A 23,293-nucleotide genomic window follows, 5' to 3' on the forward strand; every position below is an offset into this window, starting at 1 on the left:
GAGTCTGGTGCCTTAAACCAGCGCCTTAAAGCGCTCGGCCACGCTACATGCGCTGCTTGGTGCGCCAGTGTTCCTAGCATTTGTACAAACAGTGCACGCCACAGCTTCCGGTTCTGCTGGGACTGGCTGCTCATCCATCGCACTTCAAACAACTGCCCTTTTCGACTACAGAGAGCAGCGGACGTCTGCGCTCTAGGAGGCGACATTACGTGTTGGGGATGAAGTGGTAGGGCAAACTGCGGCCTGCGGAACACGAGTGAAAAAATCAAGAGAGTACTGTCATTTCGAGTACTCGTCATTGCAACGGCAGCAAGGCAAAACTTTCAAAATTGCCGTGACCAGGATTCGAACCTGGGTTATTGCGGCCACAACGCAATGTCCTAACCACTAGACGATCACGGCCACGGACGCGCCCGCGAAAGCAGCTGCCTGTAATGCAAGTGGCGATACACAGCAGAGCCTAGGCCAAGGTGTACGCCACAGCAGTGTGAGACACGGTCTCCATCACATGTATACGAGCAAATGAACGTGCCTGCGCTGTCAGGACACTAACTACAGTGGTTAGCTGCATTCACCTCCGTGGCAATGTCTTGCAGTCCCCCAAGCCTCTTGACTACAGGTATGTGGCTGGATAACAAGTGGATAGACGCTTCATCTCTCTCGCCGTCAGGTGTTGCCGTGAATCATACTTAACGTAGCTTTCTGCACGCGTCAGCGTAGCGTCAGTCGAGCAAAGTCGAGACAAGTCGCATAAGAGGAGCAACAAAAACGCGCGATTCCGGTACCGGGAATCGAACCCGGGCCTCCTGGGTGAGAGCCAGGTATCCTAGCCACTAGACCACACCGGATAACGACGGCAGTGCTCTTTCCAGCGAACGCAGCAGCCACCCACGGTTAACTGACGACAACTGTAAAAAATCCGCTCTCTCGCGTTATAGAACGGCGTGCCCCGGACGCATTTCGGGGAGACGGACGCCAGCAATGATGAGAGCAAAAGGTGCCTACAAATCCTGTCGTTGCACCACGCACTGTTCTACGGCAATTCACCAAGCAGACGCTCACGCCTTGTTGTGCTGTTTCCTTTGCGGGCAATGAGTGCACCTGCCTTCGACACAGGAAACATTACACGTTTGGCAGGAGTGGGATTGGAACCCACGCCTCCGAAGAGAATGGTGCCTGAAACCAGCGCCTTAGACCGCTCGGCCACGCTACCTACACAACACGCGCGTCACAAGAGCTGCGTCCTACCCCACGAGAACACACCGCAACGGCACAAAAATGAGACGTAAAAAGTGGCAACGGTGGGATTCGAACCCACGCCTCCGAAGAGACTGGTGCCTAAAACCAGCGCCTTAGACCGCTCGGCCACGTTACCGTTGGAGCAGCAGCCGCAAAACGTTTCGTTTGTACTACAAAGATCACTTCGAAATGGAAGTATCTTGGCAATCGCCGTGCCATGTGTTTCCACTGCTCTCCCACTGGAAGCGTCTCTTTAGGCCATCCACAGCAAGAAAAAGCCGTGCCCGCCGTATGGTAGCGACGCCACTTGTCTGTAGCTGTCGCAGTTAAGGAGACAGCGTCAAGAGACGTTTTCGTGCCGTGACCAGGTTTCGAACCTGGGCTTTCCGTAACCACTAAAGTATCGTAGCTGTAACTGTCAGGCGGAGCTAGAATGCTCCATGTATCAAACATATGTGAGCTCAAGGAGGTTACACTTGAAGAAAAAGCGGCAGCTTAACGCGATCACAGCAAAGCCCCCGGCAGCTACGGGATTCGAAACCGCGCCTACAGAGAGTCTGGTGCCTTAAACCAGCGCCTTAAAGCGCTCGGCCACGCTACATGCGCTGCTTGATGCGCCAGTGTTCCTAGCATTTGTACAAACAGTGCACGCCACAGCTTCCGGTTCTGCTGGGACTGGCTGCTCATCCATCGCACTTCAAACAACTGCCCTTTTCGACTACAGAGAGCAGCGGACGTCTGCGCTCTAGGAGGCGACATTACGTGTTGGGGATGAAGTGGTAGGGCAAACTGCGGCCTGCGGAACACGAGTGAAAAAATCAAGAGAGTACTGTCATTTCGAGTACTCGTCATTGCAACGGCAGCAAGGCAAAACTTTCAAAATTGCCGTGACCAGGATTCGAACCTGGGTTATTGCGGCCACAACGCAATGTCCTAACCACTAGACGATCACGGCCACGGACGCGCCCGCGAAAGCAGCTGCCTGTAATGCAAGTGGCGATACACAGCAGAGCCTAGGCCAAGGTGTACGCCACAGCAGTGTGAGACACGGTCTCCATCACATGTATACGAGCAAATGAACGTGCCTGCGCTGTCAGGACACTAACTACAGTGGTTAGCTGCATTCACCTCCGTGGCAATGTCTTGCAGTCCCCCAAGCCTCTTGACTACAGGTATGTGGCTGGATAACAAGTGGATAGACGCTTCATCTCTCTCGCCGTCAGGTGTTGCCGTGAATCATACTTAACGTAGCTTTCTGCACGCGTCAGCGTAGCGTCAGTCGAGCAAAGTCGAGACAAGTCGCATAAGAGGAGCAACAAAAACGCGCGATTCCGGTACCGGGAATCGAACCCGGGCCTCCTGGGTGAGAGCCAGGTATCCTAGCCACTAGACCACACCGGATAACGACGGCAGTGCTCTTTCCAGCGAACGCAGCAGCCACCCACGGTTAACTGACGACAACTGTAAAAAATCCGCTCTCTCGCGTTATAGAACGGCGTGCCCCGGACGCATTTCGGGGAGACGGACGCCAGCAATGATGAGAGCAAAAGGTGCCTACAAATCCTGTCGTTGCACCACGCACTGTTCTACGGCAATTCACCAAGCAGACGCTCACGCCTTGTTGTGCTGTTTCCTTTGCGGGCAATGAGTGCACCTGCCTTCGACACAGGAAACATTACACGTTTGGCAGGAGTGGGATTGGAACCCACGCCTCCGAAGAGAATGGTGCCTGAAACCAGCGCCTTAGACCGCTCGGCCACGCTACCTACACAACACGCGCGTCACAAGAGCTGCGTCCTACCCCACGAGAACACACCGCAACGGCACAAAAATGAGACGTAAAAAGTGGCAACGGTGGGATTCGAACCCACGCCTCCGAAGAGACTGGTGCCTAAAACCAGCGCCTTAGACCGCTCGGCCACGTTACCGTTGGAGCAGCAGCCGCAAAACGTTTCGTTTGTACTACAAAGATCACTTCGAAATGGAAGTATCTTGGCAATCGCCGTGCCATGTGTTTCCACTGCTCTCCCACTGGAAGCGTCTCTTTAGGCCATCCACAGCAAGAAAAAGCCGTGCCCGCCGTTAGTAGCGACGCCACTTGTCTGTAGCTGTCGCAGTTAAGGAGACAGCGTCAAGAGACGTTTTCGTGCCGTGACCAGGTTTCGAACCTGGGCTTTCCGTAACCACTAAAGTATCGTAGCTGTAACTGTCAGGCGGAGCTAGAATGCTCCATGTATCAAACATATGTGAGCTCAAGGAGGTTACACTTGAAGAAAAAGCGGCAGCTTAACGCGATCACAGCAAAGCCCCCGGCAGCTACGGGATTCGAAACCGCGCCTACAGAGAGTCTGGTGCCTTAAACCAGCGCCTTAAAGCGCTCGGCCACGCTACATGCGCTGCTTGGTGCGCCAGTGTTCCTAGCATTTGTACAAACAGTGCACGCCACAGCTTCCGGTTCTGCTGGGACTGGCTGCTCATCCATCGCACTTCAAACAACTGCCCTTTTCGACTACAGAGAGCAGCGGACGTCTGCGCTCTAGGAGGCGACATTACGTGTTGGGGATGAAGTGGTAGGGCAAACTGCGGCCTGCGGAACACGAGTGAAAAAATCAAGAGAGTACTGTCATTTCGAGTACTCGTCATTGCAACGGCAGCAAGGCAAAACTTTCAAAATTGCCGTGACCAGGATTCGAACCTGGGTTATTGCGGCCACAACGCAATGTCCTAACCACTAGACGATCACGGCCACGGACGCGCCCGCGAAAGCAGCTGCCTGTAATGCAAGTGGCGATACACAGCAGAGCCTAGGCCAAGGTGTACGCCACAGCAGTGTGAGACACGGTCTCCATCACATGTATACGAGCAAATGAACGTGCCTGCGCTGTCAGGACACTAACTACAGTGGTTAGCTGCATTCACCTCCGTGGCAATGTCTTGCAGTCCCCCAAGCCTCTTGACTACAGGTATGTGGCTGGATAACAAGTGGATAGACGCTTCATCTCTCTCGCCGTCAGGTGTTGCCGTGAATCATACTTAACGTAGCTTTCTGCACGCGTCAGCGTAGCGTCAGTCGAGCAAAGTCGAGACAAGTCGCATAAGAGGAGCAACAAAAACGCGCGATTCCGGTACCGGGAATCGAACCCGGGCCTCCTGGGTGAGAGCCAGGTATCCTAGCCACTAGACCACACCGGATAACGACGGCAGTGCTCTTTCCAGCGAACGCAGCAGCCACCCACGGTTAACTGACGACAACTGTAAAAAATCCGCTCTCTCGCGTTATAGAACGGCGTGCCCCGGACGCATTTCGGGGAGACGGACGCCAGCAATGATGAGAGCAAAAGGTGCCTACAAATCCTGTCGTTGCACCACGCACTGTTCTACGGCAATTCACCAAGCAGACGCTCACGCCTTGTTGTGCTGTTTCCTTTGCGGGCAATGAGTGCACCTGCCTTCGACACAGGAAACATTACACGTTTGGCAGGAGTGGGATTGGAACCCACGCCTCCGAAGAGAATGGTGCCTGAAACCAGCGCCTTAGACCGCTCGGCCACGCTACCTACACAACACGCGCGTCACAAGAGCTGCGTCCTACCCCACGAGAACACACCGCAACGGCACAAAAATGAGACGTAAAAAGTGGCAACGGTGGGATTCGAACCCACGCCTCCGAAGAGACTGGTGCCTAAAACCAGCGCCTTAGACCGCTCGGCCACGTTACCGTTGGAGCAGCAGCCGCAAAACGTTTCGTTTGTACTACAAAGATCACTTCGAAATGGAAGTATCTTGGCAATCGCCGTGCCATGTATTTCCACTGCTCTCCCACTGGAAGCGTCTCTTTAGGCCATCCACAGCAAGAAAAAGCCGTGCCCGCCGTATGGTAGCGACGCCACTTGTCTGTAGCTGTCGCAGTTAAGGAGACAGCGTCAAGAGACGTTTTCGTGCCGTGACCAGGTTTCGAACCTGGGCTTTCCGTAACCACTAAAGTATCGTAGCTGTAACTGTCAGGCGGAGCTAGAATGCTCCATGTATCAAACATATGTGAGCTCAAGGAGGTTACACTTGAAGAAAAAGCGGCAGCTTAACGCGATCACAGCAAAGCCCCCGGCAGCTACGGGATTCGAAACCGCGCCTACAGAGAGTCTGGTGCCTTAAACCAGCGCCTTAAAGCGCTCGGCCACGCTACATGCGCTGCTTGGTGCGCCAGTGTTCCTAGCATTTGTACAAACAGTGCACGCCACAGCTTCCGGTTCTGCTGGGACTGGCTGCTCATCCATCGCACTTCAAACAACTGCCCTTTTCGACTACAGAGAGCAGCGGACGTCTGCGCTCTAGGAGGCGACATTACGTGTTGGGGATGAAGTGGTAGGGCAAACTGCGGCCTGCGGAACACGAGTGAAAAAATCAAGAGAGTACTGTCATTTCGAGTACTCGTCATTGCAACGGCAGCAAGGCAAAACTTTCAAAATTGCCGTGACCAGGATTCGAACCTGGGTTATTGCGGCCACAACGCAATGTCCTAACCACTAGACGATCACGGCCACGGACGCGCCCGCGAAAGCAGCTGCCTGTAATGCAAGTGGCGATACACAGCAGAGCCTAGGCCAAGGTGTACGCCACAGCAGTGTGAGACACGGTCTCCATCACATGTATACGAGCAAATGAACGTGCCTGCGCTGTCAGGACACTAACTACAGTGGTTAGCTGCATTCACCTCCGTGGCAATGTCTTGCAGTCCCCCAAGCCTCTTGACTACAGGTATGTGGCTGGATAACAAGTGGATAGACGCTTCATCTCTCTCGCCGTCAGGTGTTGCCGTGAATCATACTTAACGTAGCTTTCTGCACGCGTCAGCGTAGCGTCAGTCGAGCAAAGTCGAGACAAGTCGCATAAGAGGAGCAACAAAAACGCGCGATTCCGGTACCGGGAATCGAACCCGGGCCTCCTGGGTGAGAGCCAGGTATCCTAGCCACTAGACCACACCGGATAACGACGGCAGTGCTCTTTCCAGCGAACGCAGCAGCCACCCACGGTTAACTGACGACAACTGTAAAAAATCCGCTCTCTCGCGTTATAGAACGGCGTGCCCCGGACGCATTTCGGGGAGACGGACGCCAGCAATGATGAGAGCAAAAGGTGCCTACAAATCCTGTCGTTGCACCACGCACTGTTCTACGGCAATTCACCAAGCAGACGCTCACGCCTTGTTGTGCTGTTTCCTTTGCGGGCAATGAGTGCACCTGCCTTCGACACAGGAAACATTACACGTTTGGCAGGAGTGGGATTGGAACCCACGCCTCCGAAGAGAATGGTGCCTGAAACCAGCGCCTTAGACCGCTCGGCCACGCTACCTACACAACACGCGCGTCACAAGAGCTGCGTCCTACCCCACGAGAACACACCGCAACGGCACAAAAATGAGACGTAAAAAGTGGCAACGGTGGGATTCGAACCCACGCCTCCGAAGAGACTGGTGCCTAAAACCAGCGCCTTAGACCGCTCGGCCACGTTACCGTTGGAGCAGCAGCCGCAAAACGTTTCGTTTGTACTACAAAGATCACTTCGAAATGGAAGTATCTTGGCAATCGCCGTGCCATGTGTTTCCACTGCTCTCCCACTGGAAGCGTCTCTTTAGGCCATCCACAGCAAGAAAAAGCCGTGCCCGCCGTATGGTAGCGACGCCACTTGTCTGTAGCTGTCGCAGTTAAGGAGACAGCGTCAAGAGACGTTTTCGTGCCGTGACCAGGTTTCGAACCTGGGCTTTCCGTAACCACTAAAGTATCGTAGCTGTAACTGTCAGGCGGAGCTAGAATGCTCCATGTATCAAACATATGTGAGCTCAAGGAGGTTACACTTGAAGAAAAAGCGGCAGCTTAACGCGATCACAGCAAAGCCCCCGGCAGCTACGGGATTCGAAACCGCGCCTACAGAGAGTCTGGTGCCTTAAACCAGCGCCTTAAAGCGCTCGGCCACGCTACATGCGCTGCTTGGTGCGCCAGTGTTCCTAGCATTTGTACAAACAGTGCACGCCACAGCTTCCGGTTCTGCTGGGACTGGCTGCTCATCCATCGCACTTCAAACAACTGCCCTTTTCGACTACAGAGAGCAGCGGACGTCTGCGCTCTAGGAGGCGACATTACGTGTTGGGGATGAAGTGGTAGGGCAAACTGCGGCCTGCGGAACACGAGTGAAAAAATCAAGAGAGTACTGTCATTTCGAGTACTCGTCATTGCAACGGCAGCAAGGCAAAACTTTCAAAATTGCCGTGACCAGGATTCGAACCTGGGTTATTGCGGCCACAACGCAATGTCCTAACCACTAGACGATCACGGCCACGGACGCGCCCGCGAAAGCAGCTGCCTGTAATGCAAGTGGCGATACACAGCAGAGCCTAGGCCAAGGTGTACGCCACAGCAGTGTGAGACACGGTCTCCATCACATGTATACGAGCAAATGAACGTGCCTGCGCTGTCAGGACACTAACTACAGTGGTTAGCTGCATTCACCTCCGTGGCAATGTCTTGCAGTCCCCCAAGCCTCTTGACTACAGGTATGTGGCTGGATAACAAGTGGATAGACGCTTCATCTCTCTCGCCGTCAGGTGTTGCCGTGAATCATACTTAACGTAGCTTTCTGCACGCGTCAGCGTAGCGTCAGTCGAGCAAAGTCGAGACAAGTCGCATAAGAGGAGCAACAAAAACGCGCGATTCCGGTACCGGGAATCGAACCCGGGCCTCCTGGGTGAGAGCCAGGTATCCTAGCCACTAGACCACACCGGATAACGACGGCAGTGCTCTTTCCAGCGAACGCAGCAGCCACCCACGGTTAACTGACGACAACTGTAAAAAATCCGCTCTCTCGCGTTATAGAACGGCGTGCCCCGGACGCATTTCGGGGAGACGGACGCCAGCAATGATGAGAGCAAAAGGTGCCTACAAATCCTGTCGTTGCACCACGCACTGTTCTACGGCAATTCACCAAGCAGACGCTCACGCCTTGTTGTGCTGTTTCCTTTGCGGGCAATGAGTGCACCTGCCTTCGACACAGGAAACATTACACGTTTGGCAGGAGTGGGATTGGAACCCACGCCTCCGAAGAGAATGGTGCCTGAAACCAGCGCCTTAGACCGCTCGGCCACGCTACCTACACAACACGCGCGTCACAAGAGCTGCGTCCTACCCCACGAGAACACACCGCAACGGCACAAAAATGAGACGTAAAAAGTGGCAACGGTGGGATTCGAACCCACGCCTCCGAAGAGACTGGTGCCTAAAACCAGCGCCTTAGACCGCTCGGCCACGTTACCGTTGGAGCAGCAGCCGCAAAACGTTTCGTTTGTACTACAAAGATCACTTCGAAATGGAAGTATCTTGGCAATCGCCGTGCCATGTATTTCCACTGCTCTCCCACTGGAAGCGTCTCTTTAGGCCATCCACAGCAAGAAAAAGCCGTGCCCGCCGTATGGTAGCGACGCCACTTGTCTGTAGCTGTCGCAGTTAAGGAGACAGCGTCAAGAGACGTTTTCGTGCCGTGACCAGGTTTCGAACCTGGGCTTTCCGTAACCACTAAAGTATCGTAGCTGTAACTGTCAGGCGGAGCTAGAATGCTCCATGTATCAAACATATGTGAGCTCAAGGAGGTTACACTTGAAGAAAAAGCGGCAGCTTAACGCGATCACAGCAAAGCCCCCGGCAGCTACGGGATTCGAAACCGCGCCTACAGAGAGTCTGGTGCCTTAAACCAGCGCCTTAAAGCGCTCGGCCACGCTACATGCGCTGCTTGGTGCGCCAGTGTTCCTAGCATTTGTACAAACAGTGCACGCCACAGCTTCCGGTTCTGCTGGGACTGGCTGCTCATCCATCGCACTTCAAACAACTGCCCTTTTCGACTACAGAGAGCAGCGGACGTCTGCGCTCTAGGAGGCGACATTACGTGTTGGGGATGAAGTGGTAGGGCAAACTGCGGCCTGCGGAACACGAGTGAAAAAATCAAGAGAGTACTGTCATTTCGAGTACTCGTCATTGCAACGGCAGCAAGGCAAAACTTTCAAAATTGCCGTGACCAGGATTCGAACCTGGGTTATTGCGGCCACAACGCAATGTCCTAACCACTAGACGATCACGGCCACGGACGCGCCCGCGAAAGCAGCTGCCTGTAATGCAAGTGGCGATACACAGCAGAGCCTAGGCCAAGGTGTACGCCACAGCAGTGTGAGACACGGTCTCCATCACATGTATACGAGCAAATGAACGTGCCTGCGCTGTCAGGACACTAACTACAGTGGTTAGCTGCATTCACCTCCGTGGCAATGTCTTGCAGTCCCCCAAGCCTCTTGACTACAGGTATGTGGCTGGATAACAAGTGGATAGACGCTTCATCTCTCTCGCCGTCAGGTGTTGCCGTGAATCATACTTAACGTAGCTTTCTGCACGCGTCAGCGTAGCGTCAGTCGAGCAAAGTCGAGACAAGTCGCATAAGAGGAGCAACAAAAACGCGCGATTCCGGTACCGGGAATCGAACCCGGGCCTCCTGGGTGAGAGCCAGGTATCCTAGCCACTAGACCACACCGGATAACGACGGCAGTGCTCTTTCCAGCGAACGCAGCAGCCACCCACGGTTAACTGACGACAACTGTAAAAAATCCGCTCTCTCGCGTTATAGAACGGCGTGCCCCGGACGCATTTCGGGGAGACGGACGCCAGCAATGATGAGAGCAAAAGGTGCCTACAAATCCTGTCGTTGCACCACGCACTGTTCTACGGCAATTCACCAAGCAGACGCTCACGCCTTGTTGTGCTGTTTCCTTTGCGGGCAATGAGTGCACCTGCCTTCGACACAGGAAACATTACACGTTTGGCAGGAGTGGGATTGGAACCCACGCCTCCGAAGAGAATGGTGCCTGAAACCAGCGCCTTAGACCGCTCGGCCACGCTACCTACACAACACGCGCGTCACAAGAGCTGCGTCCTACCCCACGAGAACACACCGCAACGGCACAAAAATGAGACGTAAAAAGTGGCAACGGTGGGATTCGAACCCACGCCTCCGAAGAGACTGGTGCCTAAAACCAGCGCCTTAGACCGCTCGGCCACGTTACCGTTGGAGCAGCAGCCGCAAAACGTTTCGTTTGTACTACAAAGATCACTTCGAAATGGAAGTATCTTGGCAATCGCCGTGCCATGTATTTCCACTGCTCTCCCACTGGAAGCGTCTCTTTAGGCCATCCACAGCAAGAAAAAGCCGTGCCCGCCGTATGGTAGCGACGCCACTTGTCTGTAGCTGTCGCAGTTAAGGAGACAGCGTCAAGAGACGTTTTCGTGCCGTGACCAGGTTTCGAACCTGGGCTTTCCGTAACCACTAAAGTATCGTAGCTGTAACTGTCAGGCGGAGCTAGAATGCTCCATGTATCAAACATATGTGAGCTCAAGGAGGTTACACTTGAAGAAAAAGCGGCAGCTTAACGCGATCACAGCAAAGCCCCCGGCAGCTACGGGATTCGAAACCGCGCCTACAGAGAGTCTGGTGCCTTAAACCAGCGCCTTAAAGCGCTCGGCCACGCTACATGCGCTGCTTGGTGCGCCAGTGTTCCTAGCATTTGTACAAACAGTGCACGCCACAGCTTCCGGTTCTGCTGGGACTGGCTGCTCATCCATCGCACTTCAAACAACTGCCCTTTTCGACTACAGAGAGCAGCGGACGTCTGCGCTCTAGGAGGCGACATTACGTGTTGGGGATGAAGTGGTAGGGCAAACTGCGGCCTGCGGAACACGAGTGAAAAAATCAAGAGAGTACTGTCATTTCGAGTACTCGTCATTGCAACGGCAGCAAGGCAAAACTTTCAAAATTGCCGTGACCAGGATTCGAACCTGGGTTATTGCGGCCACAACGCAATGTCCTAACCACTAGACGATCACGGCCACGGACGCGCCCGCGAAAGCAGCTGCCTGTAATGCAAGTGGCGATACACAGCAGAGCCTAGGCCAAGGTGTACGCCACAGCAGTGTGAGACACGGTCTCCATCACATGTATACGAGCAAATGAACGTGCCTGCGCTGTCAGGACACTAACTACAGTGGTTAGCTGCATTCACCTCCGTGGCAATGTCTTGCAGTCCCCCAAGCCTCTTGACTACAGGTATGTGGCTGGATAACAAGTGGATAGACGCTTCATCTCTCTCGCCGTCAGGTGTTGCCGTGAATCATACTTAACGTAGCTTTCTGCACGCGTCAGCGTAGCGTCAGTCGAGCAAAGTCGAGACAAGTCGCATAAGAGGAGCAACAAAAACGCGCGATTCCGGTACCGGGAATCGAACCCGGGCCTCCTGGGTGAGAGCCAGGTATCCTAGCCACTAGACCACACCGGATAACGACGGCAGTGCTCTTTCCAGCGAACGCAGCAGCCACCCACTGTTAACTGACGACAACTGTAAAAAATCCGCTCTCTCGCGTTATAGAACGGCGTGCCCCGGACGCATTTCGGGGAGACGGACGCCAGCAATGATGAGAGCAAAAGGTGCCTACAAATCCTGTCGTTGCACCACGCACTGTTCTACGGCAATTCACCAAGCAGACGCTCACGCCTTGTTGTGCTGTTTCCTTTGCGGGCAATGAGTGCACCTGCCTTCGACACAGGAAACATTACACGTTTGGCAGGAGTGGGATTGGAACCCACGCCTCCGAAGAGAATGGTGCCTGAAACCAGCGCCTTAGACCGCTCGGCCACGCTACCTACACAACACGCGCGTCACAAGAGCTGCGTCCTACCCCACGAGAACACACCGCAACGGCACAAAAATGAGACGTAAAAAGTGGCAACGGTGGGATTCGAACCCACGCCTCCGAAGAGACTGGTGCCTAAAACCAGCGCCTTAGACCGCTCGGCCACGTTACCGTTGGAGCAGCAGCCGCAAAACGTTTCGTTTGTACTACAAAGATCACTTCGAAATGGAAGTATCTTGGCAATCGCCGTGCCATGTATTTCCACTGCTCTCCCACTGGAAGCGTCTCTTTAGGCCATCCACAGCAAGAAAAAGCCGTGCCCGCCGTATGGTAGCGACGCCACTTGTCTGTAGCTGTCGCAGTTAAGGAGACAGCGTCAAGAGACGTTTTCGTGCCGTGACCAGGTTTCGAACCTGGGCTTTCCGTAACCACTAAAGTATCGTAGCTGTAACTGTCAGGCGGAGCTAGAATGCTCCATGTATCAAACATATGTGAGCTCAAGGAGGTTACACTTGAAGAAAAAGCGGCAGCTTAACGCGATCACAGCAAAGCCCCCGGCAGCTACGGGATTCGAAACCGCGCCTACAGAGAGTCTGGTGCCTTAAACCAGCGCCTTAAAGCGCTCGGCCACGCTACATGCGCTGCTTGGTGCGCCAGTGTTCCTAGCATTTGTACAAACAGTGCACGCCACAGCTTCCGGTTCTGCTGGGACTGGCTGCTCATCCATCGCACTTCAAACAACTGCCCTTTTCGACTACAGAGAGCAGCGGACGTCTGCGCTCTAGGAGGCGACATTACGTGTTGGGGATGAAGTGGTAGGGCAAACTGCGGCCTGCGGAACACGAGTGAAAAAATCAAGAGAGTACTGTCATTTCGAGTACTCGTCATTGCAACGGCAGCAAGGCAAAACTTTCAAAATTGCCGTGACCAGGATTCGAACCTGGGTTATTGCGGCCACAACGCAATGTCCTAACCACTAGACGATCACGGCCACGGACGCGCCCGCGAAAGCAGCTGCCTGTAATGCAAGTGGCGATACACAGCAGAGCCTAGGCCAAGGTGTACGCCACAGCAGTGTGAGACACGGTCTCCATCACATGTATACGAGCAAATGAACGTGCCTGCGCTGTCAGGACACTAACTACAGTGGTTAGCTGCATTCACCTCCGTGGCAATGTCTTGCAGTCCCCCAAGCCTCTTGACTACAGGTATGTGGCTGGATAACAAGTGGATAGACGCTTCATCTCTCTCGCCGTCAGGTGTTGCCGTGAATCATACTTAACGTAGCTTTCTGCACGCGTCAGCGTAGCGTCAGTCGAGCAAAGTCGAGACAAGTCGCATAAGAGGAGCAACAAAAACGCGCGATTCCGGTACCGGGAATCGAACCCGGGCCTCCTGGGTGAGAGCCAGGTATCCTAGCCACTAGACCACACCGGATAACGACGGCAGTGCTCTTTCCAGCGAACGCAGCAGCCACCCACGGTTAACTGACGACAACTGTAAAAAATCCGCTCTCTCGCGTTATAGAACGGCGTGCCCCGGACGCATTTCGGGGAGACGGACGCCAGCAATGATGAGAGCAAAAGGTGCCTACAAATCCTGTCGTTGCACCACGCACTGTTCTACGGCAATTCACCAAGCAGACGCTCACGCCTTGTTGTGCTGTTTCCTTTGCGGGCAATGAGTGCACCTGCCTTCGACACAGGAAACATTACACGTTTGGCAGGAGTGGGATTGGAACCCACGCCTCCGAAGAGAATGGTGCCTGAAACCAGCGCCTTAGACCGCTCGGCCACGCTACCTACACAACACGCGCGTCACAAGAGCTGCGTCCTACCCCACGAGAACACACCGCAACGGCACAAAAATGAGACGTAAAAAGTGGCAACGGTGGGATTCGAACCCACGCCTCCGAAGAGACTGGTGCCTAAAACCAGCGCCTTAGACCGCTCGGCCACGTTACCGTTGGAGCAGCAGCCGCAAAACGTTTCGTTTGTACTACAAAGATCACTTCGAAATGGAAGTATCTTGGCAATCGCCGTGCCATGTATTTCCACTGCTCTCCCACTGGAAGCGTCTCTTTAGGCCATCCACAGCAAGAAAAAGCCGTGCCCGCCGTATGGTAGCGACGCCACTTGTCTGTAGCTGTCGCAGTTAAGGAGACAGCGTCAAGAGACGTTTTCGTGCCGTGACCAGGTTTCGAACCTGGGCTTTCCGTAACCACTAAAGTATCGTAGCTGTAACTGTCAGGCGGAGCTAGAATGCTCCATGTATCAAACATATGTGAGCTCAAGGAGGTTACACTTGAAGAAAAAGCGGCAGCTTAACGCGATCACAGCAAAGCCCCCGGCAGCTACGGGATTCGAAACCGCGCCTACAGAGAGTCTGGTGCCTTAAACCAGCGCCTTAAAGCGCTCGGCCACGCTACATGCGCTGCTTGGTGCGCCAGTGTTCCTAGCATTTGTACAAACAGTGCACGCCACAGCTTCCGGTTCTGCTGGGACTGGCTGCTCATCCATCGCACTTCAAACAACTGCCCTTTTCGACTACAGAGAGCAGCGGACGTCTGCGCTCTAGGAGGCGACATTACGTGTTGGGGATGAAGTGGTAGGGCAAACTGCGGCCTGCGGAACACGAGTGAAAAAATCAAGAGAGTACTGTCATTTCGAGTACTCGTCATTGCAACGGCAGCAAGGCAAAACTTTCAAAATTGCCGTGACCAGGATTCGAACCTGGGTTATTGCGGCCACAACGCAATGTCCTAACCACTAGACGATCACGGCCACGGACGCGCCCGCGAAAGCAGCTGCCTGTAATGCAAGTGGCGATACACAGCAGAGCCTAGGCCAAGGTGTACGCCACAGCAGTGTGAGACACGGTCTCCATCACATGTATACGAGCAAATGAACGTGCCTGCGCTGTCAGGACACTAACTACAGTGGTTAGCTGCATTCACCTCCGTGGCAATGTCTTGCAGTCCCCCAAGCCTCTTGACTACAGGTATGTGGCTGGATAACAAGTGGATAGACGCTTCATCTCTCTCGCCGTCAGGTGTTGCCGTGAATCATACTTAACGTAGCTTTCTGCACGCGTCAGCGTAGCGTCAGTCGAGCAAAGTCGAGACAAGTCGCATAAGAGGAGCAACAAAAACGCGCGATTCCGGTACCGGGAATCGAACCCGGGCCTCCTGGGTGAGAGCCAGGTATCCTAGCCACTAGACCACACCGGATAACGACGGCAGTGCTCTTTCCAGCGAACGCAGCAGCCACCCACGGTTAACTGACGACAACTGTAAAAAATCCGCTCTCTCGCGTTATAGAACGGCGTGCCCCGGACGCATTTCGGGGAGACGGACGCCAGCAATGATGAGAGCAAAAGGTGCCTACAAATCCTGTCGTTGCACCACGCACTGTTCTACGGCAATTCACCAAGCAGACGCTCACGCCTTGTTGTGCTGTTTCCTTTGCGGGCAATGAGTGCACCTGCCTTCGACACAGGAAACATTACACGTTTGGCAGGAGTGGGATTGGAACCCACGCCTCCGAAGAGAATGGTGCCTGAAATCAGCGCCTTAGACCGCTCGGCCACGCTACCTACACAACACGCGCGTCACAAGAGCTGCGTCCTACCCCACGAGAACACACCGCAACGGCACAAAAATGAGACGTAAAAAGTGGCAACGGTGGGATTCGAACCCACGCCTCCGAAGAGACTGGTGCCTAAAACCAGCGCCTTAGACCGCTCGGCCACGTTACCGTTGGAGCAGCAGCCGCAAAACGTTTCGTTTGTACTACAAAGATCACTTCGAAATGGAAGTATCTTGGCAATTGCCGTGCCATGTATTTCCACTGCTCTCCCACTGGAAGCGTCTCTTTAGGCCATCCACAGCAAGAAAAAGCCGTGCCCGCCGTATGGTAGCGACGCCACTTGTCTGTAGCTGTCGCAGTTAAGGAGACAGCGTCAAGAGACGTTTTCGTGCCGTGACCAGGTTTCGAACCTGGGCTTTCCGTAACCACTAAAGTATCGTAGCTGTAACTGTCAGGCGGAGCTAGAATGCTCCATGTATCAAACATATGTGAGCTCAAGGAGGTTACACTTGAAGAAAAAGCGGCAGCTTAACGCGATCACAGCAAAGCCCCCGGCAGCTACGGGATTCGAAACCGCGCCTACAGAGAGTCTGGTGCCTTAAACCAGCGCCTTAAAGCGCTCGGCCACGCTACATGCGCTGCTTGGTGCGCCAGTGTTCCTAGCATTTGTACAAACAGTGCACGCCACAGCTTCCGGTTCTGCTGGGACTGGCTGCTCATCCATCGCACTTCAAACAACTGCCCTTTTCGACTACAGAGAGCAGCGGACGTCTGCGCTCTAGGAGGCGACATTACGTGTTGGGGATGAAGTGGTAGGGCAAACTGCGGCCTGCGGAACACGAGTGAAAAAATCAAGAGAGTACTGTCATTTCGAGTACTCGTCATTGCAACGGCAGCAAGGCAAAACTTTCAAAATTGCCGTGACCAGGATTCGAACCTGGGTTATTGCGGCCACAACGCAATGTCCTAACCACTAGACGATCACGGCCACGGACGCGCCCGCGAAAGCAGCTGCCTGTAATGCAAGTGGCGATACACAGCAGAGCCTAGGCCAAGGTGTACGCCACAGCAGTGTGAGACACGGTCTCCATCACATGTATACGAGCAAATGAACGTGCCTGCGCTGTCAGGACACTAACTACAGTGGTTAGCTGCATTCACCTCCGTGGCAATGTCTTGCAGTCCTCCAAGCCTCTTGACTACAGGTATGTGGCTGGATAACAAGTGGATAGACGCTTCATCTCTCTCGCCGTCAGGTGTTGCCGTGAATCATACTTAACGTAGCTTTCTGCACGCGTCAGCGTAGCGTCAGTCGAGCAAAGTCGAGACAAGTCGCATAAGAGGAGCAACAAAAACGCGCGATTCCGGTACCGGGAATCGAACCCGGGCCTCCTGGGTGAGAGCCAGGTATCCTAGCCACTAGACCACACCGGATAACGACGGCAGTGCTCTTTCCAGCGAACGCAGCAGCCACCCACGGTTAACTGACGACAACTGTAAAAAATCCGCTCTCTCGCGTTATAGAACGGCGTGCCCCGGACGCATTTCGGGGAGACGGACGCCAGCAATGATGAGAGCAAAAGGTGCCTACAAATCCTGTCGTTGCACCACGCACTGTTCTACGGCAATTCACCAAGCAGACGCTCACGCCTTGTTGTGCTGTTTCCTTTGCGGGCAATGAGTGCACCTGCCTTCGACACAGGAAACATTACACGTTTGGCAGGAGTGGGATTGGAACCCACGCCTCCGAAGAGAATGGTGCCTGAAACCAGCGCCTTAGACCGCTCGGCCACGCTACCTACACAACACGCGCGTCACAAGAGCTGCGTCCTACCCCACGAGAACACACCGCAACGGCACAAAAATGAGACGTAAAAAGTGGCAACGGTGGGATTCGAACCCACGCCTCCGAAGAGACTGGTGCCTAAAACCAGCGCCTTAGACCGCTCGGCCACGTTACCGTTGGAGCAGCAGCCGCAAAACGTTTCGTTTGTACTACAAAGATCACTTCGAAATGGAAGTATCTTGGCAATCGCCGTGCCATGTATTTCCACTGCTCTCCCACTGGAAGCGTCTCTTTAGGCCATCCACAGCAAGAAAAAGCCGTGCCCGCCGTATGGTAGCGACGCCACTTGTCTGTAGCTGTCGCAGTTAAGGAGACAGCGTCAAGAGACGTTTTCGTGCCGTGACCAGGTTTCGAACCTGGGCTTTCCGTAACCACTAAAGTATCGTAGCTGTAACTGTCAGGCGGAGCTAGAATGCTCCATGTATCAAACATATGTGAGCTCAAGGAGGTTACACTTGAAGAAAAAGCGGCAGCTTAACGCGATCACAGCAAAGCCCCCGGCAGCTACGGGATTCGAAACCGCGCCTACAGAGAGTCTGGTGCCTTAAACCAGCGCCTTAAAGCGCTCGGCCACGCTACATGCGCTGCTTGGTGCGCCAGTGTTCCTAGCATTTGTACAAACAGTGCACGCCACAGCTTCCGGTTCTGCTGGGACTGGCTGCTCATCCATCGCACTTCAAACAACTGCCCTTTTCGACTACAGAGAGCAGCGGACGTCTGCGCTCTAGGAGGCGACATTACGTGTTGGGGATGAAGTGGTAGGGCAAACTGCGGCCTGCGGAACACGAGTGAAAAAATCAAGAGAGTACTGTCATTTCGAGTACTCGTCATTGCAACGGCAGCAAGGCAAAACTTTCAAAATTGCCGTGACCAGGATTCGAACCTGGGTTATTGCGGCCACAACGCAATGTCCTAACCACTAGACGATCACGGCCACGGACGCGCCCGCGAAAGCAGCTGCCTGTAATGCAAGTGGCGATACACAGCAGAGCCTAGGCCAAGGTGTACGCCACAGCAGTGTGAGACACGGTCTCCATCACATGTATACGAGCAAATGAACGTGCCTGCGCTGTCAGGACACTAACTACAGTGGTTAGCTGCATTCACCTCCGTGGCAATGTCTTGCAGTCCCCCAAGCCTCTTGACTACAGGTATGTGGCTGGATAACAAGTGGATAGACGCTTCATCTCTCTCGCCGTCAGGTGTTGCCGTGAATCATACTTAACGTAGCTTTCTGCACGCGTCAGCGTAGCGTCAGTCGAGCAAAGTCGAGACAAGTCGCATAAGAGGAGCAACAAAAACGCGCGATTCCGGTACCGGGAATCGAACCCGGGCCTCCTGGGTGAGAGCCAGGTATCCTAGCCACTAGACCACACCGGATAACGACGGCAGTGCTCTTTCCAGCGAACGCAGCAGCCACCCACGGTTAACTGACGACAACTGTAAAAAATCCGCTCTCTCGCGTTATAGAACGGCGTGCCCCGGACGCATTTCGGGGAGACGGACGCCAGCAATGATGAGAGCAAAAGGTGCCTACAAATCCTGTCGTTGCACCACGCACTGTTCTACGGCAATTCACCAAGCAGACGCTCACGCCTTGTTGTGCTGTTTCCTTTGCGGGCAATGAGTGCACCTGCCTTCGACACAGGAAACATTACACGTTTGGCAGGAGTGGGATTGGAACCCACGCCTCCGAAGAGAATGGTGCCTGAAACCAGCGCCTTAGACCGCTCGGCCACGCTACCTACACAACACGCGCGTCACAAGAGCTGCGTCCTACCCCACGAGAACACACCGCAACGGCACAAAAATGAGACGTAAAAAGTGGCAACGGTGGGATTCGAACCCACGCCTCCGAAGAGACTGGTGCCTAAAACCAGCGCCTTAGACCGCTCGGCCACGTTACCGTTGGAGCAGCAGCCGCAAAACGTTTCGTTTGTACTACAAAGATCACTTCGAAATGGAAGTATCTTGGCAATCGCCGTGCCATGTATTTCCACTGCTCTCCCACTGGAAGCGTCTCTTTAGGCCATCCACAGCAAGAAAAAGCCGTGCCCGCCGTATGGTAGCGACGCCACTTGTCTGTAGCTGTCGCAGTTAAGGAGACAGCGTCAAGAGACGTTTTCGTGCCGTGACCAGGTTTCGAACCTGGGCTTTCCGTAACCACTAAAGTATCGTAGCTGTAACTGTCAGGCGGAGCTAGAATGCTCCATGTATCAAACATATGTGAGCTCAAGGAGGTTACACTTGAAGAAAAAGCGGCAGCTTAACGCGATCACAGCAAAGCCCCCGGCAGCTACGGGATTCGAAACCGCGCCTACAGAGAGTCTGGTGCCTTAAACCAGCGCCTTAAAGCGCTCGGCCACGCTACATGCGCTGCTTGGTGCGCCAGTGTTCCTAGCATTTGTACAAACAGTGCACGCCACAGCTTCCGGTTCTGCTGGGACTGGCTGCTCATCCATCGCACTTCAAACAACTGCCCTTTTCGACTACAGAGAGCAGCGGACGTCTGCGCTCTAGGAGGCGACATTACGTGTTGGGGATGAAGTGGTAGGGCAAACTGCGGCCTGCGGAACACGAGTGAAAAAATCAAGAGAGTACTGTCATTTCGAGTACTCGTCATTGCAACGGCAGCAAGGCAAAACTTTCAAAATTGCCGTGACCAGGATTCGAACCTGGGTTATTGCGGCCACAACGCAATGTCCTAACCACTAGACGATCACGGCCACGGACGCGCCCGCGAAAGCAGCTGCCTGTAATGCAAGTGGCGATACACAGCAGAGCCTAGGCCAAGGTGTACGCCACAGCAGTGTGAGACACGGTCTCCATCACATGTATACGAGCAAATGAACGTGCCTGCGCTGTCAGGACACTAACTACAGTGGTTAGCTGCATTCACCTCCGTGGCAATGTCTTGCAGTCCCCCAAGCCTCTTGACTACAGGTATGTGGCTGGATAACAAGTGGATAGACGCTTCATCTCTCTCGCCGTCAGGTGTTGCCGTGAATCATACTTAACGTAGCTTTCTGCACGCGTCAGCGTAGCGTCAGTCGAGCAAAGTCGAGACAAGTCGCATAAGAGGAGCAACAAAAACGCGCGATTCCGGTACCGGGAATCGAACCCGGGCCTCCTGGGTGAGAGCCAGGTATCCTAGCCACTAGACCACACCGGATAACGACGGCAGTGCTCTTTCCAGCGAACGCAGCAGCCACCCACGGTTAACTGACGACAACTGTAAAAAATCCGCTCTCTCGCGTTATAGAACGGCGTGCCCCGGACGCATTTCGGGGAGACGGACGCCAGCAATGATGAGAGCAAAAGGTGCCTACAAATCCTGTCGTTGCACCACGCACTGTTCTACGGCAATTCACCAAGCAGACGCTCACGCCTTGTTGTGCTGTTTCCTTTGCGGGCAATGAGTGCACCTGCCTTCGACACAGGAAACATTACACGTTTGGCAGGAGTGGGATTGGAACCCACGCCTCCGAAGAGAATGGTGCCTGAAACCAGCGCCTTAGACCGCTCGGCCACGCTACCTACACAACACGCGCGTCACAAGAGCTGCGTCCTACCCCACGAGAACACACCGCAACGGCACAAAAATGAGACGTAAAAAGTGGCAACGGTGGGATTCGAACCCACGCCTCCGAAGAGACTGGTGCCTAAAACCAGCGCCTTAGACCGCTCGGCCACGTTACCGTTGGAGCAGCAGCCGCAAAACGTTTCGTTTGTACTACAAAGATCACTTCGAAATGGAAGTATCTTGGCAATTGCCGTGCCATGTATTTCCACTGCTCTCCCACTGGAAGCGTCTCTTTAGGCCATCCACAGCAAGAAAAAGCCGTGCCCGCCGTATGGTAGCGACGCCACTTGTCTGTAGCTGTCGCAGTTAAGGAGACAGCGTCAAGAGACGTTTTCGTGCCGTGACCAGGTTTCGAACCTGGGCTTTCCGTAACCACTAAAGTATCGTAGCTGTAACTGTCAGGCGGAGCTAGAATGCTCCATGTATCAAACATATGTGAGCTCAAGGAGGTTACACTTGAAGAAAAAGCGGCAGCTTAACGCGATCACAGCAAAGCCCCCGGCAGCTACGGGATTCGAAACCGCGCCTACAGAGAGTCTGGTGCCTTAAACCAGCGCCTTAAAGCGCTCGGCCACGCTACATGCGCTGCTTGGTGCGCCAGTGTTCCTAGCATTTGTACAAACAGTGCACGCCACAGCTTCCGGTTCTGCTGGGACTGGCTGCTCATCCATCGCACTTCAAACAACTGCCCTTTTCGACTACAGAGAGCAGCGGACGTCTGCGCTCTAGGAGGCGACATTACGTGTTGGGGATGAAGTGGTAGGGCAAACTGCGGCCTGCGGAACACGAGTGAAAAAATCAAGAGAGTACTGTCATTTCGAGTACTCGTCATTGCAACGGCAGCAAGGCAAAACTTTCAAAATTGCCGTGACCAGGATTCGAACCTGGGTTATTGCGGCCACAACGCAATGTCCTAACCACTAGACGATCACGGCCACGGACGCGCCCGCGAAAGCAGCTGCCTGTAATGCAAGTGGCGATACACAGCAGAGCCTAGGCCAAGGTGTACGCCACAGCAGTGTGAGACACGGTCTCCATCACATGTATACGAGCAAATGAACGTGCCTGCGCTGTCAGGACACTAACTACAGTGGTTAGCTGCATTCACCTCCGTGGCAATGTCTTGCAGTCCCCCAAGCCTCTTGACTACAGGTATGTGGCTGGATAACAAGTGGATAGACGCTTCATCTCTCTCGCCGTCAGGTGTTGCCGTGAATCATACTTAACGTAGCTTTCTGCACGCGTCAGCGTAGCGTCAGTCGAGCAAAGTCGAGACAAGTCGCATAAGAGGAGCAACAAAAACGCGCGATTCCGGTACCGGGAATCGAACCCGGGCCTCCTGGGTGAGAGCCAGGTATCCTAGCCACTAGACCACACCGGATAACGACGGCAGTGCTCTTTCCAGCGAACGCAGCAGCCACCCACGGTTAACTGACGACAACTGTAAAAAATCCGCTCTCTCGCGTTATAGAACGGCGTGCCCCGGACGCATTTCGGGGAGACGGACGCCAGCAATGATGAGAGCAAAAGGTGCCTACAAATCCTGTCGTTGCACCACGCACTGTTCTACGGCAATTCACCAAGCAGACGCTCACGCCTTGTTGTGCTGTTTCCTTTGCGGGCAATGAGTGCACCTGCCTTCGACACAGGAAACATTACACGTTTGGCAGGAGTGGGATTGGAACCCACGCCTCCGAAGAGAATGGTGCCTGAAACCAGCGCCTTAGACCGCTCGGCCACGCTACCTACACAACACGCGCGTCACAAGAGCTGCGTCCTACCCCACGAGAACACACCGCAACGGCACAAAAATGAGACGTAAAAAGTGGCAACGGTGGGATTCGAACCCACGCCTCCGAAGAGACTGGTGCCTAAAACCAGCGCCTTAGACCGCTCGGCCACGTTACCGTTGGAGCAGCAGCCGCAAAACGTTTCGTTTGTACTACAAAGATCACTTCGAAATGGAAGTATCTTGGCAATCGCCGTGCCATGTATTTCCACTGCTCTCCCACTGGAAGCGTCTCTTTAGGCCATCCACAGCAAGAAAAAGCCGTGCCCGCCGTATGGTAGCGACGCCACTTGTCTGTAGCTGTCGCAGTTAAGGAGACAGCGTCAAGAGACGTTTTCGTGCCGTGACCAGGTTTCGAACCTGGGCTTTCCGTAACCACTAAAGTATCGTAGCTGTAACTGTCAGGCGGAGCTAGAATGCTCCATGTATCAAACATATGTGAGCTCAAGGAGGTTACACTTGAAGAAAAAGCGGCAGCTTAACGCGATCACAGCAAAGCCCCCGGCAGCTACGGGATTCGAAACCGCGCCTACA

The 23,293-nt window shown here is 54.2% G+C and overlaps 39 non-coding genes across 39 annotated transcripts; all 39 read right to left on the reverse strand.

The window, feature by feature from the left end:
* Nucleotides 1-330: 330 nt before the first annotated feature.
* Nucleotides 331-402, reverse strand: Trnah-gug. The gene has a single exon. It is a non-coding gene; the product is annotated as a tRNA-His (tRNA).
* A 374-nt stretch (nt 403-776) lies between these two features.
* Trnae-cuc lies at nt 777-848 on the reverse strand. The gene has a single exon. It is a non-coding gene; the product is annotated as a tRNA-Glu (tRNA).
* A 445-nt stretch (nt 849-1,293) lies between these two features.
* Nucleotides 1,294-1,375, reverse strand: Trnal-uag. Its single transcript has one exon. It is a non-coding gene; the product is annotated as a tRNA-Leu (tRNA).
* A 747-nt stretch (nt 1,376-2,122) lies between these two features.
* On the reverse strand, nt 2,123-2,194 carry Trnah-gug. Its single transcript has one exon. It is a non-coding gene; the product is annotated as a tRNA-His (tRNA).
* A 374-nt stretch (nt 2,195-2,568) lies between these two features.
* Nucleotides 2,569-2,640, reverse strand: Trnae-cuc. Its single transcript has one exon. It is a non-coding gene; the product is annotated as a tRNA-Glu (tRNA).
* A 445-nt stretch (nt 2,641-3,085) lies between these two features.
* On the reverse strand, nt 3,086-3,167 carry Trnal-uag. The gene has a single exon. It is a non-coding gene; the product is annotated as a tRNA-Leu (tRNA).
* A 746-nt stretch (nt 3,168-3,913) lies between these two features.
* On the reverse strand, nt 3,914-3,985 carry Trnah-gug. Its single transcript has one exon. It is a non-coding gene; the product is annotated as a tRNA-His (tRNA).
* Nucleotides 3,986-4,359: 374 nt separating this feature from the next.
* Trnae-cuc lies at nt 4,360-4,431 on the reverse strand. The gene has a single exon. It is a non-coding gene; the product is annotated as a tRNA-Glu (tRNA).
* Nucleotides 4,432-4,876: 445 nt separating this feature from the next.
* Trnal-uag lies at nt 4,877-4,958 on the reverse strand. The gene has a single exon. It is a non-coding gene; the product is annotated as a tRNA-Leu (tRNA).
* Nucleotides 4,959-5,705: 747 nt separating this feature from the next.
* Trnah-gug lies at nt 5,706-5,777 on the reverse strand. Its single transcript has one exon. It is a non-coding gene; the product is annotated as a tRNA-His (tRNA).
* Nucleotides 5,778-6,151: 374 nt separating this feature from the next.
* Trnae-cuc lies at nt 6,152-6,223 on the reverse strand. Its single transcript has one exon. It is a non-coding gene; the product is annotated as a tRNA-Glu (tRNA).
* Nucleotides 6,224-6,668: 445 nt separating this feature from the next.
* Nucleotides 6,669-6,750, reverse strand: Trnal-uag. Its single transcript has one exon. It is a non-coding gene; the product is annotated as a tRNA-Leu (tRNA).
* Nucleotides 6,751-7,497: 747 nt separating this feature from the next.
* Nucleotides 7,498-7,569, reverse strand: Trnah-gug. Its single transcript has one exon. It is a non-coding gene; the product is annotated as a tRNA-His (tRNA).
* Nucleotides 7,570-7,943: 374 nt separating this feature from the next.
* Trnae-cuc lies at nt 7,944-8,015 on the reverse strand. The gene has a single exon. It is a non-coding gene; the product is annotated as a tRNA-Glu (tRNA).
* Nucleotides 8,016-8,460: 445 nt separating this feature from the next.
* Trnal-uag lies at nt 8,461-8,542 on the reverse strand. Its single transcript has one exon. It is a non-coding gene; the product is annotated as a tRNA-Leu (tRNA).
* Nucleotides 8,543-9,289: 747 nt separating this feature from the next.
* Nucleotides 9,290-9,361, reverse strand: Trnah-gug. Its single transcript has one exon. It is a non-coding gene; the product is annotated as a tRNA-His (tRNA).
* Nucleotides 9,362-9,735: 374 nt separating this feature from the next.
* Trnae-cuc lies at nt 9,736-9,807 on the reverse strand. The gene has a single exon. It is a non-coding gene; the product is annotated as a tRNA-Glu (tRNA).
* Nucleotides 9,808-10,252: 445 nt separating this feature from the next.
* Nucleotides 10,253-10,334, reverse strand: Trnal-uag. The gene has a single exon. It is a non-coding gene; the product is annotated as a tRNA-Leu (tRNA).
* A 747-nt stretch (nt 10,335-11,081) lies between these two features.
* On the reverse strand, nt 11,082-11,153 carry Trnah-gug. Its single transcript has one exon. It is a non-coding gene; the product is annotated as a tRNA-His (tRNA).
* Nucleotides 11,154-11,527: 374 nt separating this feature from the next.
* Trnae-cuc lies at nt 11,528-11,599 on the reverse strand. Its single transcript has one exon. It is a non-coding gene; the product is annotated as a tRNA-Glu (tRNA).
* A 445-nt stretch (nt 11,600-12,044) lies between these two features.
* Trnal-uag lies at nt 12,045-12,126 on the reverse strand. Its single transcript has one exon. It is a non-coding gene; the product is annotated as a tRNA-Leu (tRNA).
* Nucleotides 12,127-12,873: 747 nt separating this feature from the next.
* Nucleotides 12,874-12,945, reverse strand: Trnah-gug. Its single transcript has one exon. It is a non-coding gene; the product is annotated as a tRNA-His (tRNA).
* Nucleotides 12,946-13,319: 374 nt separating this feature from the next.
* Nucleotides 13,320-13,391, reverse strand: Trnae-cuc. The gene has a single exon. It is a non-coding gene; the product is annotated as a tRNA-Glu (tRNA).
* A 445-nt stretch (nt 13,392-13,836) lies between these two features.
* On the reverse strand, nt 13,837-13,918 carry Trnal-uag. Its single transcript has one exon. It is a non-coding gene; the product is annotated as a tRNA-Leu (tRNA).
* A 747-nt stretch (nt 13,919-14,665) lies between these two features.
* On the reverse strand, nt 14,666-14,737 carry Trnah-gug. The gene has a single exon. It is a non-coding gene; the product is annotated as a tRNA-His (tRNA).
* A 374-nt stretch (nt 14,738-15,111) lies between these two features.
* Trnae-cuc lies at nt 15,112-15,183 on the reverse strand. The gene has a single exon. It is a non-coding gene; the product is annotated as a tRNA-Glu (tRNA).
* A 445-nt stretch (nt 15,184-15,628) lies between these two features.
* On the reverse strand, nt 15,629-15,710 carry Trnal-uag. Its single transcript has one exon. It is a non-coding gene; the product is annotated as a tRNA-Leu (tRNA).
* Nucleotides 15,711-16,457: 747 nt separating this feature from the next.
* On the reverse strand, nt 16,458-16,529 carry Trnah-gug. Its single transcript has one exon. It is a non-coding gene; the product is annotated as a tRNA-His (tRNA).
* A 374-nt stretch (nt 16,530-16,903) lies between these two features.
* Nucleotides 16,904-16,975, reverse strand: Trnae-cuc. Its single transcript has one exon. It is a non-coding gene; the product is annotated as a tRNA-Glu (tRNA).
* Nucleotides 16,976-17,420: 445 nt separating this feature from the next.
* Nucleotides 17,421-17,502, reverse strand: Trnal-uag. The gene has a single exon. It is a non-coding gene; the product is annotated as a tRNA-Leu (tRNA).
* A 747-nt stretch (nt 17,503-18,249) lies between these two features.
* Trnah-gug lies at nt 18,250-18,321 on the reverse strand. The gene has a single exon. It is a non-coding gene; the product is annotated as a tRNA-His (tRNA).
* Nucleotides 18,322-18,695: 374 nt separating this feature from the next.
* Trnae-cuc lies at nt 18,696-18,767 on the reverse strand. The gene has a single exon. It is a non-coding gene; the product is annotated as a tRNA-Glu (tRNA).
* Nucleotides 18,768-19,212: 445 nt separating this feature from the next.
* Nucleotides 19,213-19,294, reverse strand: Trnal-uag. Its single transcript has one exon. It is a non-coding gene; the product is annotated as a tRNA-Leu (tRNA).
* A 747-nt stretch (nt 19,295-20,041) lies between these two features.
* On the reverse strand, nt 20,042-20,113 carry Trnah-gug. The gene has a single exon. It is a non-coding gene; the product is annotated as a tRNA-His (tRNA).
* A 374-nt stretch (nt 20,114-20,487) lies between these two features.
* Trnae-cuc lies at nt 20,488-20,559 on the reverse strand. The gene has a single exon. It is a non-coding gene; the product is annotated as a tRNA-Glu (tRNA).
* Nucleotides 20,560-21,004: 445 nt separating this feature from the next.
* On the reverse strand, nt 21,005-21,086 carry Trnal-uag. The gene has a single exon. It is a non-coding gene; the product is annotated as a tRNA-Leu (tRNA).
* Nucleotides 21,087-21,833: 747 nt separating this feature from the next.
* Trnah-gug lies at nt 21,834-21,905 on the reverse strand. Its single transcript has one exon. It is a non-coding gene; the product is annotated as a tRNA-His (tRNA).
* Nucleotides 21,906-22,279: 374 nt separating this feature from the next.
* Trnae-cuc lies at nt 22,280-22,351 on the reverse strand. The gene has a single exon. It is a non-coding gene; the product is annotated as a tRNA-Glu (tRNA).
* A 445-nt stretch (nt 22,352-22,796) lies between these two features.
* Nucleotides 22,797-22,878, reverse strand: Trnal-uag. The gene has a single exon. It is a non-coding gene; the product is annotated as a tRNA-Leu (tRNA).
* Nucleotides 22,879-23,293: the final 415 nt, after the last annotated feature.

Source organism: Schistocerca piceifrons, unplaced genomic scaffold, assembly GCF_021461385.2.
Source record: "Schistocerca piceifrons isolate TAMUIC-IGC-003096 unplaced genomic scaffold, iqSchPice1.1 HiC_scaffold_350, whole genome shotgun sequence".
NCBI classification, from domain to species: domain Eukaryota; kingdom Metazoa; phylum Arthropoda; class Insecta; order Orthoptera; family Acrididae; genus Schistocerca; species Schistocerca piceifrons.